The sequence below is a fragment of the Lycium ferocissimum genome, chromosome 5, assembly GCF_029784015.1.
Source record: "Lycium ferocissimum isolate CSIRO_LF1 chromosome 5, AGI_CSIRO_Lferr_CH_V1, whole genome shotgun sequence".
Classification (NCBI taxonomy): Eukaryota; Viridiplantae; Streptophyta; class Magnoliopsida; order Solanales; family Solanaceae; genus Lycium; species Lycium ferocissimum.
Window position 1 is genome coordinate 66718453 of NC_081346.1, and position 10599 is coordinate 66729051.

At 33.7% G+C, this 10599-nt stretch overlaps 1 pseudogene; it reads left to right on the forward strand.

Moving 5' to 3' along the window:
* LOC132057129 (laccase-17-like) lies at positions 1-3103 on the forward strand (annotated as a pseudogene).
* Positions 3104-10599: the final 7496 nt, after the last annotated feature.

Consider the following 10599-nt stretch of genomic DNA (forward strand, 5'->3'; position numbering starts at 1 on the left):
AGTTACATTTGTAAGAAAAGCAAAAGTAGAGAGATTCAATTTTCTGCGCAAAAATGGGTGCAACTGGAATTTGTCTTGTCTCCCTGATTGCATTATGTCTCCTCCATAGCGTTTTAGCTGAGACCAGGCACTATAAATTTGAAGTATGCATACATATTTATTATTACATAGTTTCATAGCTTACTTTGTTTTCTTTCTTTTTTGGTTCAGAATATAATTAGCATCTAGTACATATATTACTATTTATTTTCTGTTTTGCCTTTCAGATCAAAATGCAAAATGTGACAAGACTATGCCACACCAAGAGTATGGTTACAGTGAACGGAAAATTCCCTGGCACTCGCATTGTGGCAAGGGAAGGTGATCGTCTTGAAATCGAGGTGATCAATAATGTCCAAAACAACATCTCCATCCATTGGTAAACATAAAAACTTTTACTTTCGTGCAATTCACAATGTTCCACAAGCAATTGATAGTTCACGATTAATATGTAGTCTTTTTTGAACAAATAACTTTAACTACAAACGCTCCTAAGCTTAAATATATTTTTGTTCTTACAATAGGCATGGAATTCGACAGCTTCGTAGTGGATGGGCAGATGGACCGGCATATATAACACAATGTCCAATTCAAACTGGTCAGAGATATGTGTATAACTTCACTATAGTTGGCCAGAGAGGAACTTTTTGGTGGCATGCACATATTTCATGGTTGAGATCAACTGTTTATGGTCCAATAATCATTCTTCCAAAGAAAACTACTCCTTATCCATTTGCCAAACCCCACAAAGAAGTTCCTATCCTCTTTGGTAATAAATCATTATTTATTGAGCTAGTTGAATGAATTGAAACTTATATATATAATCTTTAATTAATTTGATTATAGGAAGTTATTAAAACACTAATGATTAACTGATGAATGCAATATATATGTTACAGGAGAGTGGTTCAATGTAGACACTGAAGCTATAATTGCCCAAGCTTTGCAAACAGGTGGAGGTCCAAATGTTTCTGATGCTTACACTATCAATGGACTTCCTGGCCCTTTGTATAATTGCTCCAGCAAAGGTAGTAAACATTTTTTTGTATAGCTAGAATGCTATTGTCTAATATTCCTTCATCCCTTCCAAAATAATTGACACAATATGGATTGCACAAAAGAATGTTAACACTTTTGGATGTTCTTTATACAGATACTTTTAAGCTGAAGGTGAAGCCTGGAAAAACTTACCTTCTTCGATTGATCAATGCTGCCCTTAATGACGATCTTTTCTTCAGCATTGCAAATCACACTTTCCGAATTATCGATGCTGACGGAGTTTATGTTAAACCGTTTGAAACAAATACACTTATTATTACACCAGGACAAACCTATAATGTTCTTCTCAAAACTAAACCTCATTTTCCTAATGCCACATTTTACATGATTGCTCGGCCATATGTGACAGGTCCTGGCACATTTGACAACTCCACAGTTGCTGGAATTTTAGAGTATGAATCAAAATTAAAACCCCATTTGGGAAGTCTACCACTCTTTAAGCCATTATTACCGGCTCTCAACGACACAAATTTTGTCACCAATTTTACAAGTAAATTAAGAAGTCTCGCGGCTTCTCAATTCCCTGCTAATGTACCTCTAAATGTCGACAAACATTTGTTTTTCACAGTAGGTCTTGGAACAAGTCCTTGTGATCAAAACAAAACTTGCCAAGGACCTAATGGCAAAAAATTCTCGGCTTCAATCAATAATGTGTCACTTATACTACCTCTATTTTGCACTTCTCCAATCTCATTTCTTTGGGCAATCCAAAGGTGTATACAAGCCTGATTTTCCTTATAGTCCTTTAAATTGGTTTAACTATACCGGAAACCCTCCAAATAACACCCTAGTTAACAATGATACAAAACTCATGGTTTTACCATTTAACACTAGTGTGGAGCTAGTAATGCAAGATACAAGCATTCTTGGTGCTGAAAGTCATCCTCTTCATCTTCACGGATTCAACTTCTTTATTGTTGGCCAAGGGTTTGGGAATTTTGACCCTAATAAGGATCCATCAACTTTCAACCTTGTTGACCCTATTGAGAGGAACACTGTGGGTGTCCCTTCTGGTGGTTGGGTTGCTATTCGATTTCTTGCCGATAACCCAGGTAATTTAAGAATTTGCATTCAAAAGTTTCTAATATCGTTCATTTCATAAGTCTAAGATCTAGTTTAACAAAGTAAATACTATATAAACTGCAAGAAGCTATTCATAAAAGAACAAGATAGAAATATTATGACATGGTGTACACTCTACAAGGGTGGTACTACATTATATGAAGAGGGTTTAATTGAACCATTCATTAGAAGTATACTATACATGAAATAGCGCAAAAAAGATCTTAGAAGTGGATGGTACAAAGTAGAAAACGGATTGATATACCATTGAATGCAAGCTTGTAAATAGATGACTTTGAGCCGTGCGCTTAAAGTCAATCTCGCTGCCAACAAAGCCTTTGACTTTGACTATGAAAAGCTCCAAATAAGCTCACAATATGTAGTTTAAAACTTCTTATATAGAACCTTCACTTTTGACTTACTGCAACCTTCAGTTTATGTGGCTAACAAGTTCTATCGTGTTGTAGTCTCAAATCCAGGTGTGGAGTTATTGTATCTTTAATCTCCTAGTTAGAATTCCTGACTCTCCCAATAATGATGTTAATTGTCGTTGTTCGTCACCAGGAGTATGGTTTATGCATTGTCACCTGGAAGTTCACACAAGTTGGGGATTGAGGATGGCATGGTTGGTTCTTGATGGAAAACTTCCAAATCAAAAGTTGCATCCTCCACCAATGGACCTTCCCAAGTGTTGAGAAATTAAACTCGTGCAATTTTTGTATCTCTCATTTTTTTTTTTTCTCGATTGTTGATGCTTGTTTCGGTTTTGTAAGTTGGTGGATATCTTTTGTATTTCCTTTTCTTATCCGTTCGCATACGTTCTTTTTATTTGATTGCGTAAGAGATGGTTGAGATTTTTTGTAAATTCAAAACTCTGGCTCGCTTTAGCTCATTTCACACCCATTAAGAAACCAATAAATACAAGGTATATTTTACTAAGTTCCCTATTTATTAGATGTTTCTTGAAAACTGAGCACAATTAAGTAGTTAGAAGCAATTAATATTTCTTGTCTTGAAATCCTAAAGTGAGACTTATTTTGTGACGGAGGGAGTAAAACACATGAGAATGATGCGTACGTTTGTAATTTTTTTTTTTTTTTTTTACAAAAAAATCATAGGAATTTATTTGTTAATTTGAATCATTGACGGTCACTCCTCGAGAACGTACCCTAGTGATTAAGCGAACACAATCCGAATGTGTTAGAAAGGCAGCCCGGTGCACCAAAATCCGAATGTTTTATGAGTCCGAAACTCAGGTAATCATGTAAAAAGGAAAGAGAAGTAAACAAAACGAAGAGGTCGAACAATTAATAATTTTATACTGCCTTTCCGAGTCCTATCTCCTTTCAGTAGTGTTGGGCAGAAATGTCGTAAGTTCTTCAACAATAGTACTTAGGTTAAGAATAAACCAACATAGCATCCCAAGAAAATTTATATTGCGTTTTTCTCACAAAAAAAAAAAAAAAAAAGGGTCATGCACCTCTTACTCACCTTCAATTTCACTACAATCAACAAACCACATTAATTGTTCATCAGCTTGGGCCTATACAGAAATCAATTCTTACTAGGTTGAGCAGTGTTGTAACTTAGCCCATAGCACATGATAGGGAGAAATCCCATTTTTTTGCGCGGATTGCCCTTCTTTTGGGGTGGTCTTTAAATTTTGCCCCCCATATTTGTGGTCTTTAAATTATGCCCCTCATATTGTTGGTCTTTAATTTTTGCCTTTCGCATTGTAACCCTGAGCGTTCACGCAGAAATCATGAGGTTCTGGGTTCGAACCCCCGCTCAAGCATAAATTAAAAAAAAAAATTGCAAGGCAAGGTTTGGGTCGCGTGTATGCCGGACCCGGCATACACTTGTTAAGGAATTACCAAAGTTATGCCGGACCCGGCATACTCATGCCTTATGGGCAGACTTGGCATAAGTATGCCGGGTCCGGCATAACTTTGGTAATTCCTTAACAAGTTTATGCCGGATCAGGCATACTTATGGGCAAACTTTTAGTTAGGCCTTAACAAAAAGTCTTTTCCTAGTTATGCCTTATGGGGCATACTTTTAGTTGTAACTAAAAGTATGCCCCATAAGGCATAACTAAAAGTATGCCCTATAAGGCAGAATTTTTCCTTAAGGCATAACTAAAAATTTGCCTTATAAGACAAAGTCTATGTCTTAAGGAAAAGTTATGCCTTATGGGGCATAAGGCTGCCCCATAAGGCATAACTAGGAAAAGACTTTTAGTTTAGGCTTAACTAAAAGTTTGCCCATAAGTATGCCGGATCCGGCATAAACTTGTGAAGGAATTACCAAAGTTATGTCGGACCCGACATACTTATGCCAAGTCTGCCCATAAGGCATGAGTATGCGAATTCGACATAACTTTGGTAATTCTTAACAAGTGTATCGGTGGGGGCATAGCGAAATTTAAACTACGCATTGCGAATTTTTTTAAAATTTTTGATTGAGTAGGGGTTCGAACCTGGATCACATGGGTTTTATTTGAAGGGCAAAATTTAAAGATTTCAAATATGAGGGGCAAAATTTAAAGACCACCCCAAAAGAGGGGCAATTCTGCGAATTGACGTTTAACGTTGTTTAAAACATAACCAACATTTGTAAAGTATTTAAAACATAGCCACTTTTTCATGATTTGAGAGACGCACTACTATATATTTCCTCTTCTGCAACTCCCTCCATTCACTTTTACTTGTCCACTATACTAAAAATATATTTTCACTTATACTTATCCATTTTAGCATATCAAGAGAAAGGGAAACTTTTTTTCTTGTTTTACCCATAACATTAATTACTCATTTCCAAATCATCTTTCAAGCTAAGTCTATTGAGACTATACACTAATTAATATGAGTATTATGGTAAAATCAATTCTTCATTTATTAATTCTTAAGAGGCGTGTAAAGTCAAAAGTGGACAAATTTAAGAGGCGTGCAAAGTCAAAAGTGGACAAATAAAAGTGAATGGAGGGAGTAAATTAAGAATATTTAGTTCTCCATGATTGAGATAAATGAAGAATTAAGTATGTCATTGATTTGGACCTTCTGGTGCTAGAGTATCTACTTGTGTATGTTATGCTCTTTCTTTAAACTAGGAGAAAGAGCAATTGCAGAGTTCTAATAAGGGAGTTCTAATAAGGGACCTAAAAGAAGAAAAACCTTTGAACAAACTAAACCAGTGCACATAATTATTGAGAGAGGAGAAAGAGGGAGAGAATTTTGTTTAATATTCAAAAGCCGTAACATTCTCTTATTACAATTTGGCCTCTTATACAGTGAAGTATTTTTGAACTGAAGATGATGAAAGAAACTAACAGAACTAAGAAATTTGAGCAGAAAATAACTATTGAAACTTCACAACTAATTTTCTTCAAGATTCAAACTATTTACCGTGCAAGGTAAATCAACATAGAAGTAAAGAAAGGATAGTTCTCCAATGAACTTCAAGACACTCTTATGAACTTTAGGACACTAAAGTTTAAAAAAGACCAAAAAAAAAAAGGACACTGAAGTTAGAATTTCACTATTCAAAATTTGACCGAATGTCCTAAAGTTTGAACTGTACAGTTCGATCTTCGGGCCTATGTCCTGAATTCCAAACTTCAGGTTTCTTGAAGTTCAATTGTTGTAGGCTTTTTGCTCCTTAATTTTTTTTTTCGATTTCTTTGCCAGTTCATGTGGGTATTCGCTTTATTATGCGCTCCTTAATCTAGTGTCTGTCCAACATTAGAAAGAGAATTTCTATTAAGAACTAATATTAATCACATCAAGAGGTTAAACTTAAGCAGACCTAATTCTATAGTGAAGTATGTCACTATACACTTTTTTCAAACTTATAATAATGATAAACTTTACAATTATTGAAGAATTTCGATTATACCAATAAAAAGTTTGAAGAATTTCAAACACAATTTGCACGTTTAGATGATTATATAAATAAAGCTTGTCGATTTTTAGTGTAAACCAAACGTTACGTTTAATATTGAAAATATAGGCATGACCCCCCGGATGCGACAACCCTTGGAGTTGGATTTTTTTGTCGTGTGGCATTTTTTGGATAATATATATATTTTTTACTTTTTAAGTTCAACAATTATTTGAATCATAGATAAAAAAAAGAACTTGAAAATATTTTGACTATAATTTTTTTATTTGCCTAAAGATAATGATATATTAAGTTATTTTTATAATGAACATAAGAACAAATAATTATTGAATCTAAAAAAGAAACAAATAAAATATTAACCAAATAGAATTTACATATTAAATAAATTACTTGCATGAAAAGAAAATACACAATATTTTTGCAAAAAATTCTAAACTTCATTACTTTTGCTAAACCTTATTTTTATTTCAATAAAATAAATAGAATTTCAAGTTGAAACTTTCCTAATTAAATTATTTTTTGGATCGAAAAAAAGTAAAAAAAAAAAATACATAGGAAATAAATAATCATCATATCGAAAAAGAAAAAAACACAATTGGGATAACATCAATGTATATTAAGAAAAACCAATAAGAAATAAAATTGGATCAAATAAAATCATTATATAATTATGTGGCAATTGTTGAAAAATACCCCATTTTGATTTTTCAATTTCTCACCCTTCCACGCGCTAAAAGAGAGTGTATCTCTCTTTCTTGTTAGGGGTGGCTATCATATTTTCAAGTTGAGGGGGGGCATTAACGTAAAGTTTAACTAAATAAAAATCGACAAGTTCAAAGGGGTCCTAGACCATTCTGCCTTATATAAAGCTTAGAGATAAATAATATTATATCCATATAGGAAAATCATTGCCTCATTGGAAATTTTTAAGAAATTGCAAGATAACTAAAAACAAAAGTGAATTATATATCAATGAACATCAAAGTTGTTAATAGGTACATATTAAATTTCTTTTTGTTTTTCTTTCCCTATATTATTTTTTATTAGAGTATCATTCATCCTTTGAAAATTTTTGAGGACGCTAGGCTTGAAAAGAGAAACATTAATTCAGTAATGTAACATCTTATATAATTATTATTGTTCCTTGTTAATTATGGCTTCTCTTCTTGTTTGGCCTTGCATGATAAGTATCACTCAAGAATTATATGAAATGCAAAGATAGTACATTACACAAAAATACTGTAAGTTTCACAATGAGAATTCATAATAGTAGTTCACCTAGATGAGAATAAAATACTAATTAAATTTCCTCATAAAGGGAAATATCATTATGTAGGAGACATATTTCATCCTTGTTCTCGAAATTTATGAATTGTACACTATTAGAAGTTTGAAATTCTATATACTAATACACAAGTAACCGAAAGAAAGACTGGTGAGAAATGATCGAGACAAATTTTAGTTTAAACTCTATTACTCCCACAATCCCAATTTAAGTATCTTAGTTTGATTGGGCACAAAGTTTAAGGAATAAAAAGAGACTTTTGAATCTTGTGGTCCTAAATTAAAGATTTGTGTGTAATGTACTAAAACATCTTTGAATCTTGTGGTTTTAAACTTGCCATATAGGATGTTTAAATTGTCAACTTACTAAATATAGAAAGAAAACTCTTTTTGGGACAAGCAAAATAAAAAGTACGGTAAGACACTTTTTTTTTTTTTTTTTTTTTTTTTTTTTCTTTTTTTTGAGGATTTATAGTGTTTTCCACACTTCCCTCTCGGTGTGTGACTCGAAAATAAAAAGTACGGTAAGACACTTAAATTAAGAAGAAGGGAGTTTTTTTTTTTTTTTTTTTTTTTTTTTTTAAGTTTCCCTCTTCACACGCTTCATTTTGTTTGCAATATATAAGTGCATGCCATGTGACAAAATTTTGAGGTATTAGCTACCAAAAAAAAAAATGCTTAAAAAGGATAATATAGGTGTTCATATTATTAAATAAATAAAGTGTTAGGATCGAATCTCACGGCCACACATTATTGAAAGAGAATTTCCTCGTGCTTGACCCATGAAAAAATGAGAGTGTTCCGTAATATTGATCATCATCATAAATAAAGAAAAAAAAATCTACTAGTACCTGATAATTAGATAAAATTAATATATAAGAAAATTGTAGCATTAATTAGCATATTTTACCATTACCCTTTAAAAAAATTCCTCTGATGTGACAATTTTTTAGTCAGACGATGTTTTAAACTTGAACTAATCGATAGTTCCCAGGTAAAGAAGGAACAAAAAGACTCAGCAAATGAGGAAAAAAAAGATGTATTTCTGAGTAACCTTTTGAATGAGGAAAAAAATGTGTGTTCTGAGTAAACTTTTGGAAGCTTTCCCATCACTGAAACCAACTAGTATTGCCTTTTTCAATGACAGTCACATAATGCAACGAACGCGTGACTATAGCTAATTGCACAAATCATGTTTACTTTAGAGGATCCTAGGCGTAGCATGATGTGCCGTGAAATTACGGCACAATTGATGCCTTTTGGTAAGAATTTTTACTTGATTTTAAGCAAGTAAGTGTTGTTTTGATGTGTTTTTATTTTTTTTCCAGGTAATTGACGAGTGAAAGGACAAGAACACCGAAATTGCATGAATTAATACCAAGTGAAGGAATTACGGACCGTATATATTTATACGGACCGTATTCCTGGTTGTATTTAAGAAGCTATTGGAAACAAAAAGTTGAAGTTGGAGAAGCTGACTTACAGACAAGAAATACGGATCGTATCCCTGCTCGTATTTAGTGGATGAAAAAAACAAGACAGAAAGTCAAGCTTGTTTGTTAGGATTTTGCCCTAATTTTCTTACCATATTTGAGTTTTACTTTTCTCTTGAAGGAAAGTCAAAATATAACCATAGTTGCTTTACTTATTCTGAAAGGAAAATATAATTCTGTTCCATATTTGGCTAGTCCTTTTTTCGGAGGAAAAGGTTTTGAACCTCTATATATTGAAGAATCCCTCTCGTACAATAGAACACACGACTTAAAAGCATCCACAATGTACTTATTAAAAGAGTTTCGTTTAACGGGAGATTTATTCTCTCATATTTTTAATGTTTTTTTTTTTTTTTTATATGAGTTTTTCAATACCTAGGTCACTTGACCAAATCATATTATAATATTATAACTTTTTAGTATATATTTGTTGTTGTCTGATTTATCGTCGTTGAAGATTTGCAATTGTTAGCTTCCGCATGACGCCATGTTATTTCGATCCCAACAGGATGATGAGAAGATACGGCCAAGTTTCATGGACCGTATATTTATATATGGGCCGTATCCTGTGTTCGTAATTTGAAGCGAAGAAACGAAGACTTAGTGATCGTATAACTATATATAGATCGTATTTGATGCCATCAGGGGCAAATTTGGCCAGTTGTAATTTCGTGTTTTTTGAGACCTTATAAATAGTTTCTTGTAGGGTTTTATTCATTATCAGTTTTAGACCTTATTCTCTTAAGATTGAATACTCTTGGTTTTTGGAGCCTTTTGGAGAACAAGACAATTGCAATTACTTTATTCTATTTCTAATCAATTGTAAGCATTATGAATACTATTATATTATGTTCTTCGTTCCTCAATATGAGTAGCTAAATTCATTACTAAGGTTGTGAACCCAATGATGGGTGTTATGTGCTTGGGAATTAGGATTGATATATGCATAATGGGTTGTTAGGGTTTACTTGTTCTTTATTCTCCATTGTTAGTTGATGGTTGCAAATATTAACTTAATTCATAAACCTTGCTTTACTTGGGAAAATAGGTTAGGTTTGGTAAGAACAAGTAATAAGAACTGGGGCGTTAACCCCCGTTTAATGGATTCACTTAGGGATAAGGGGAATTTACTTGGCACAATATTAACCGTTCTTCATATATACTCTTTTACATTTGGAAAAATCATAAAGAGAAATAGTCCTTGACTATTTAAAAATATTAGGGATTCAATTAGAGGTTAAGTGCATTCGTACAACAATCCATTAGAAGTATATCAAGATTAATACCCATAGCATACACTTCATCTAAAGGGGGACCTCTAGTGTGTGAGCCGTCCACCTCCCTGATATTCCCGTGCCTCATTACAGAGTTGTGTCGGAGATCCACGCGACGGGCATTCCGAGGGATCAACCGTGTTAAGGTCAAGCTGTGTTGGTAGTGGAGAAAGAGCAAAGAACGATGCGGTACAGAGATACATTGCTAGAGTTGTCCGTCGGAGTTGGAGTCTTGGGGCCACGGGGATGCCACCACCGAGGCACCTTTCCTCTTGCCAGCTGGCTGCGGCTTAGGAGTTTTGGTGTACATTTATATCACCCTTTCTCTTGCTACCCCGAGCACATTATTCTTCCCTTTCCCCTTCCTTCTTGCACCACCTTTCGCGGCTGTAGGGTCATAGGTTATTCCTCGCATTGGCACAACCAAGGGCCGGTCCACTTGCGTTCATCGAAGAAAATTTCGGGATATAGCCTAAACAACAAAAGGG